Here is a 7500-nt window from a genome sequence, read left to right as displayed (position 1 = left end):
GGGCTGCCGGGATGGTGGTGTTCCTCGTGACCCTGATGCTGAAGCGCTTGCACCGCCATGAGCGGTGTGCTGCTCGACAGGAAGGGGAGCAAGAGGTCTGTGTGGGCGTAGGTGTCTTCTATTACGCCACATCACGCGACCGCTGCCCATCTTGATGAGGTAGTCTCTCCTTCGCCCAACAGCCACGATGACACCCAGGCGATCCCAGAGGCCTGTCGTGTGATCTTGAACGTCGACGTGGCCACCGAGGTGCAGGAGAGGAAGAGTACGGGCGGACGCGTCGTGGCGAAGTTTCGCTTTCTTCCTCAGTCGCTCTGCCTTGGCGTCGCACTCATCAGCAGCGCGCTGCCACTGCTGAGCGTATGAGCGATGATGAGCCGGGACACAGGACCTCATAGGATGACCGAAGAGGACTTGTGCTGGTGATCGCCCTTCCGCCCTCGGAGTGTTGCGCAGTTCCAGCAACCCGCGAGCGAACGCATCCTCGTCCAGGTGTCCCTGCTGTGTGGTCGTGAGGATCAGCTTCTTCACGGACTTGACCGCTGCCTCGGCGTGACCATTGGAGCGTGGATAATGAGGTGAAGATACACGATGCTCCACCCCCATCGAGCCAGGAAGCGCCGTACCGATGAAGAAGTGAACTGCGGTCCACCGTCAGTCCTCAGGAGAACAGGCACGCCCGTGTCGGCGAACACACCCCGAAGGACACGAACGAGCTGATCAGCCGATGCTGGACGTGAGCATGCAGACACGTGAGGCCACCCAGACAAGCGATCTACATACACGAGGTATGTACGGCCTGCTGCGTGGAAGTAGTCTGCAGAAACTGACTCAAACACCCTGCTGGGTGTGTCCGTGTCCTGCCAGAGAGGTTCGTTGGCTTGGCTTGGTGGGAGTGGACGGCATAGTGAGCATCCAGAAACGACGTTCTCAACGTCTCTGTCCATACCAGGCCAGTACACCGTTTGTCGGGCCCGTCGCTTGGTGCGCTCCATCCCCTGATGACTGTCATGGAGTCGCTCTAGTGTTTCTCGGCGGAGGCTGTGAGGAATAAGAAGCCTCGGCCCGTAAACCACCAGGTCGTCGTCTACGGCCAGCAGACTGCGCACCGGCCAGTACGTACGCAAGCGGTGATCGAGGTCGTGGCAATGATCAGGGAAGCCCTCGATGATGACGTTCTTGAGCAAGCAGTACTCCCCGTCTCTTGCTGCTGCGGCACGTACCATTTCCACAGTCTGATCCTGGAGTGGTGCTAAGCGGACGCCGTCCTCATTGGTGGCAGATAACGCTGAGATGACCGCTGAGTGGAGAGGGTCGAGGTCACCAGAAGTAGCAGCATCCTCTTCCTCCACTGGGTCCTGTACTGGAGCACGTGAGAGGGCGTCGGGCACACAGTGTGTCGATCCCTTTTGCCAGCTTGCTGTGAAAGAATACTGAGCAAGCTTCTCCCTCATGCGCTGCAGCCGCAGGTTCTCTATTTCTCCCAACAACTTGCTATTGAGGAGAGGTATCAGCGGGCGGTGGTCGAGCACGAGATCGAAGTGAGGGAGTCCTTTCAGGTAGGTGCCACATTTCCTGACTGCCCAGACGATTGCAGCCATTTCCAACTCTATTACTGCATAGCGGCTCTCTGTGTCTGTAACAAATCTTGACCCGCATTGCACCATCTTCCACTGGTCACTGTGCTTCTGCAGGAGAACGAATCCAAATCCGTGCAACCTTGAGGCGTCAGTCTGTAGCATCGTTGGTAATGATGGGTCGAAGTATGCCAAGACAGGTGGGCTGACGAGACACTGTTTCACCTTCTCAAACGCCTCTTCATGGTTAGGAGACCAGCACCAACTGTTCTTCGGGCGTAAGAGATCTCTGAGGGGTTGTGCAGCTGCAGCCACAGCAGGAGAAAAGCTTCCAAGCTGGTTTGTAAGACCCATGAATGATCGTAAGTCGGTGATGTGCTGTGGTCGTGGGAAGTCAGAGATTGCCTTAACTTTCTTTGAGTCTGTCGTGTAGCCTTGTCCAGAAACAGAGTAACCACAGTAATCTACCACTCTTTCCGCGAATGTAAACTTCTGTGGGTTGAGAGTGATGCCGTGCTGGTCACACCGCCGCACAATCTGAATGACATGGGCTAAGTGCGCACTGTAGGTGGAGTCATAGGCCAGGATGTCGTCCACGATCTTGATGGTGTTAGGTATGTCGCCGAGAGCTTGGTCTCCTCGACGGTTATACTCGTCTCCAGACGAGACGAGACCCATAACCGCTCGCCGAAACTTGTACCGACCCCAAGGTGTTATGAAGCAGGTTAAATCCTGGTCTTCTTCTCTAATGGGGACTTGAAAATACCCCATCTTGGCATCAAGAGTGGTGAACCAAACTGCTCCGGTCCCGATCGAGGCGATGGCGTCATGAGGTGAGCGCACTGGATACACGGGCCTCTTCACGTAACGGTTGAGTCGTGTCAGGTCAACACACAGCCTTACACCAGATGTCTTTTTTGGGACAGGCACGATGGGGTGGCACCATGCCGTAGGGTAGTCCACACTCTCGATGATTCCCTTGTTAAGCAGCTCTTCCAACTGGCTCTTAATTTCTTCACGCCAATTGTAAGGGATTGTACGAGATGCTGTTACGGCGAAGGGTCGAGCGTCGTCTGTCAACTCGATGGCCATGGATCCACCAGCCATTGCACGTAAACCTTCCTTTGCTTCGAAGACGCTGGGAAAGGCCTTGATCACAGCAGCAGCGTGCCCCGCACGCTGCTGTGGCGTTGGGTCGTCGTAGGAATGAGGCCAGCTGATCACTTCTGTGGGCGTAGATAGAGGTGGCTGCGAGGCGGTCGGGTACTTGATGGAGCTGTTGCGGTGTGCTGTTCTTCCCGCGTAGCGGTCGGATTTGAGCCGGAAAATCTTCGGGAGGATTCCGAGAGCGATGGAATCGTACCAGCTAAGCAGCGCCCCTTCACCTCCTTCACCACGCTCACAACAGTCTCAGCTTCCCTGTCGCCCAGTTGCAAGTGCGACGAGAAAGTTCCTACACAGGTGAGGGGGTGATTACCGGCAGCATAAAGTCCATCACCATCAGCGGGCGCCAAGCTGGAGGGCGGGATTCCAAGGAGTGTTGCCGTGTCGAGGCCAATAACGGTCGTTTCGGCCCCAGAGTCAGGAGTCCACGTAATCTTGTCTCTTCCAGCGGGATGTGTGGCGGTAATGAGCACCTGGGGCGCAGGTCGTGCCGTCACCGTCTTTGTGTATACGCCTGATAAGAGCTGGTATACACTGGCACTGGCTCCCCGCCTCGGGCCTGCAACGCGATGAGGAGAGACAGTTGAGGAACTCCTCGAAGCTCCTCGTCGTTTCCTCACTGTCTGCTGACATACACTCGCAAAATGCCCTCTTTTCCCGCAGTTACGACACACTTTATCTATTGCCTGGCATCCCCTTTTGTCACTGCGACAATCTTTGCCACAACGATAACAGCCCGTGGGGCTTGAGCCCCGAAACTGCCCTTCCTGTAGTTCGAGACAGCGTTCACACCATGGCTCGAAGAGTGAGAGCCGCCCCTTAGTACTGCACTACACTGGTTAGCGCTCTCTGATGCTCTGCAAATATCTATGGCGTTTTCAAGGGTGAGTTTCTTGTTTTCCAGCATGCGTTTCAGAGCCACTTCGTCTCGTGTCCCAACGACAATTCTGTCACGCAGCTGATGGTTTATGCACTGGTCGCAAAAGTCACAGAAATTGGCGATTTCCTTAACAGCACATAAAAAGTCGTCAAAACCTTCTTGCGTTTCTTGCACGCGGGGAGTAGAAGTCTCTTCTATCCATGATGATGTTGCGCTGGCTTCGCAGGTACTCACACATTGCATCGAGGATGGTTCTTAACTCCGCGTCTCTCGGTAAGCTTATCCCGTAGCGAAGTGTGCGGGTCCACTCGTCGTCTAGGACAGCAGCGAGTGCCGCCCTCTGCTCAGCCAGGGAGAGACAGTCTATCCTGGCGAGGGTTACGTATCCTTCAAACTTATGGCGCCACGTGTCGAACTCACGTAAAGATGCTGACGCCGTTAAGTGAGGAATGATGGTGGCGGACGTCGGGAACCTCGCGCCCTGGGTAGACGTGCTGCGGGCTGTGGTTTCGCCTTCATTGCTCGCCGTGGTGCGACTGGGAGCTTGTGTCCCCACTCTCTCCAGCAGCTGGGTTAAAACGCTCCTCGCGAGCCTGACTCTGCTCCGACTGTCGCGCTAGCAGAGCCTGACTCTGCTCCGACTGTCGCGCTAGCAGGGCAGCCAGCGCCTCCAACTGCTTCTCCATTCTGCGCCGTACCCACTGCAGCCTTGTCCTGATCCTACTCACTGCGCCATGTTCGACTCTTGACCAGCAGGGGCACAGGAAACGCAGGTAACAGTGCAGGTGTTTATTCACAGAAGGTGTGAACAGAAGGCTGGAGGTAGGTGATCTCTCGGCGCCAGGCCGCGCACTTCAACTTAACACTTATGACTGAAGCCTAGCTCGTTCACTCATACACGTATTCATGCCTCACACAAGTCTCGCTCATTCACTCGTTCACACAACTAGCTAACAACCACACAGAAAGAACAGAGAGAGAGAGAGAGAGAGAGAGAGAGAGAGAGAGAGAGAGAGAGAGAGAGAGAGAGAGAGAGAGAGGGTAAGACAAGGATGTAGGGAGAGGGAGAGGGAGAGGGAGACAGAGAGAGAGAGAGAGAGAGAGAGAGAGAGGGAAAGAGGAAAAGGGAGGGAGCGGAAAGGAATTCAGACAGCAAGGCCACGAGAGAGAGAGAGAGAGAGAGAGAGAGAGAGAGAGAGAGAGAGAGAGAGAGAGAGAGAGAGAGAGAGAGAGAGAGAGAGAGAGAATAAATAAATAAATCATACTAAAATAATCATAATTCTAATATGCATCCCAGCCTGTCTCTCTCTCTCTCTCTCTCTCTCTCTCTCTCTCTCTCTCTCTCTCTCTCTCTCTCTCTCTCTCTCTCTCTCTCAGCAAGGAGCATGTATCCTGGTTATGAGAGAGAGAGAGAGAGAGAGAGAGAGAGAGAGAGAGAGAGAGAGAGAGAGAGAGAGAGAGAGAGAGAGAGAGAGAGAGAGAGAGGATGACTCATTCTCACTGTGGCAACATTCTTCCTCCTCCTCCTCCTCCTCCTCCTCCTCCTCCTCCTCCTCCTCCTCCTCCTCTGACGTCATGTTTCACTGCTTGAGGTAAAAATTATCATTCTCTCTCTCTCTCTCTCTCTCTCTCTCTCTCTCTCTCTCTCTCTCTCTCTCTCTCTCTCTCTCTCTCTCTCTCTCTCTCTCTCTCACACACACACACACACACACACAAGCACCTAAACAAATATTTGGCTTCTTCACAGAGAGAGAGAGAGAGAGAGAGAGAGAGAGAGAGAGAGAGAGAGAGAGAGAGAGAGAGAGAGAGAGAGAGAGAGAGAGAGAGAGAGAATGTGACCTATCTGGAAAGGAAGGGGAGAACGGAAACTTGTGGAGGAGGAGGAGGAGGAGGAGGAGGAGGAGGAGGAGGAGGAGGAGGAGGAGGAGGAGGAGGAGGAGGAAGAAGAAGAAGAAGAAGAAGAAGAAGAAGAAGAAGAAGAAGAAGAAGAAGAAGAAGAAGAAGAAGAAGAAGAAGAAGAAGAAGAATACAACAACAACAACAACAACAACAACAACAACAACAACAACAACAAAACTACCACAACAACTACAAATATTACTCCAACAACAATTAATACATACAAATAATCAAAAAAAAAAAAAAATACTACAACTACTACTACTACTACTACAACTACCACCACCACCACCACCACCACCACCACCACCACCACCAGCACCACCAGTACCTATTTTGTTGAGGTCCGGCAAAGGGAAGTGACGTATATTCTGATTCAGCTGTTCTTGATAATAGTCCACCACGCCTTGCTGCACCTTCCGTAGATTGGACACCTGGCGAGGGCAGAGACAGGTGAGACAGGTGTGTGATTGGCAAGTTAAATAAACCAGACAGGTAAACGAGACAGGTGTTATAACAGGCAATACTTGACTAGAAATTTAAACAGGTGTATGAATCAGGTGTGTTTAGACAGGTATATATCATAAATTTGAAACAGGACAGATGTGACAGGTGTGGGGTTGGTGAGGTATTGCAATTAACACCTGGGGGAGAGATAGACAGGTGTGAGACAGGTGTGAGACAGGTGTGGGATTGGCGAGGAGAGACAGATGTGATTGGTGATGCAGGATAATTAAACACCTGAATGACACCTGTAAATTAAACAGGTAGAGAGAAAACTAGACAGGTATTAGACAGGTAAATTAGAGAGGCACATTCCAGGTAAACAAACAGCACAGGTAATTAGACAGGTGAGTAAATAAAGCAGGTGTAATGACCAGAATACACTAGACAGATAATTTAAACAGGTGTAGGAGTAAGTTAAGACAGGTGTGTTAACAAGGTGATAGACTGGACAGGTGTGAGACAGATAGATGATGAAAGACAGGTAAATTATAGATAAAAAAAAAATGACTTAGAAGATATAGGTGTATTATAGATAAGACAGTTGTGTTAGCTACAAGGGGACTGATGAAAGATAATGAAGACAGGTAGACGACAGGTAACTTAGGTAAATAAAGTGAAATAGATAGACAAATGTGATAAAACAGGTAAATTAAATCAGGTGGAAGGTACAGGTGAACAGACAGGTGAAAGACAGGTAAATATTGATAACACAGGTAAAAAGACTAAATAAGACAGGTAAGCCAGACAGGTAGATTAATTAAACAAGGCGAAACATGTAAACAGACAGGTGAAAGATAGGTAAATATTGATAACACAGGTAAAGACTAATTAAGACAGGTAACCCAGACAGGTACATTAATTAAACAAGGCGAAACATGTAAACAGACAGGTGAAAGACAGGTAAATATTGATAACACAGGTAAAGACTAATTAAGACAGGTAACCCAGACAGGAAGATTAATTAAACAAGGCGAAACATGTAAACAGACAGGTGAAAGATAGGTAAATATTGATAAAACAGGTAAAAAGACCAATTAAGACAGGTAACCCAGACAGGTAGATTAATGAAACAAGGCGAAACATGTAAACAGACAGGTGAAAGACAGGTAAATATTGATAACACAGGTAAAGACTAATTAAGCCAGGTAAGCCAGACAGGTGAAACACACAGGTACATTAATTAAACAAGGTGAAACAGGTAAACAGACAGCCATAAGACAGGTGGTAACTAGACAGGTAAATAAGCCAGGCATTAAGACAGACAATATTCCACACATAGATAATTGATGACAGTTAAATTAGAGAACTGACAGGTAATTAAGACAGGTGCAAGGGACAGGTGAATTAGACAGGTGCTATGACAAATAAATACTTCAATAGACAGCAAATTAAGACAGGTGTGTAGGACAGGTGTGTTAGACAGGTATATATCGTAAATAGGAAGCGTAAGACAGGTGAAATAGACAGGTGAGA

Source organism: Scylla paramamosain, unplaced genomic scaffold (genome assembly GCF_035594125.1).
Source record: "Scylla paramamosain isolate STU-SP2022 unplaced genomic scaffold, ASM3559412v1 Contig1, whole genome shotgun sequence".
Taxonomy (NCBI): domain Eukaryota; kingdom Metazoa; phylum Arthropoda; class Malacostraca; order Decapoda; family Portunidae; genus Scylla; species Scylla paramamosain.
This window is presented reverse-complemented; position numbering follows the sequence as displayed.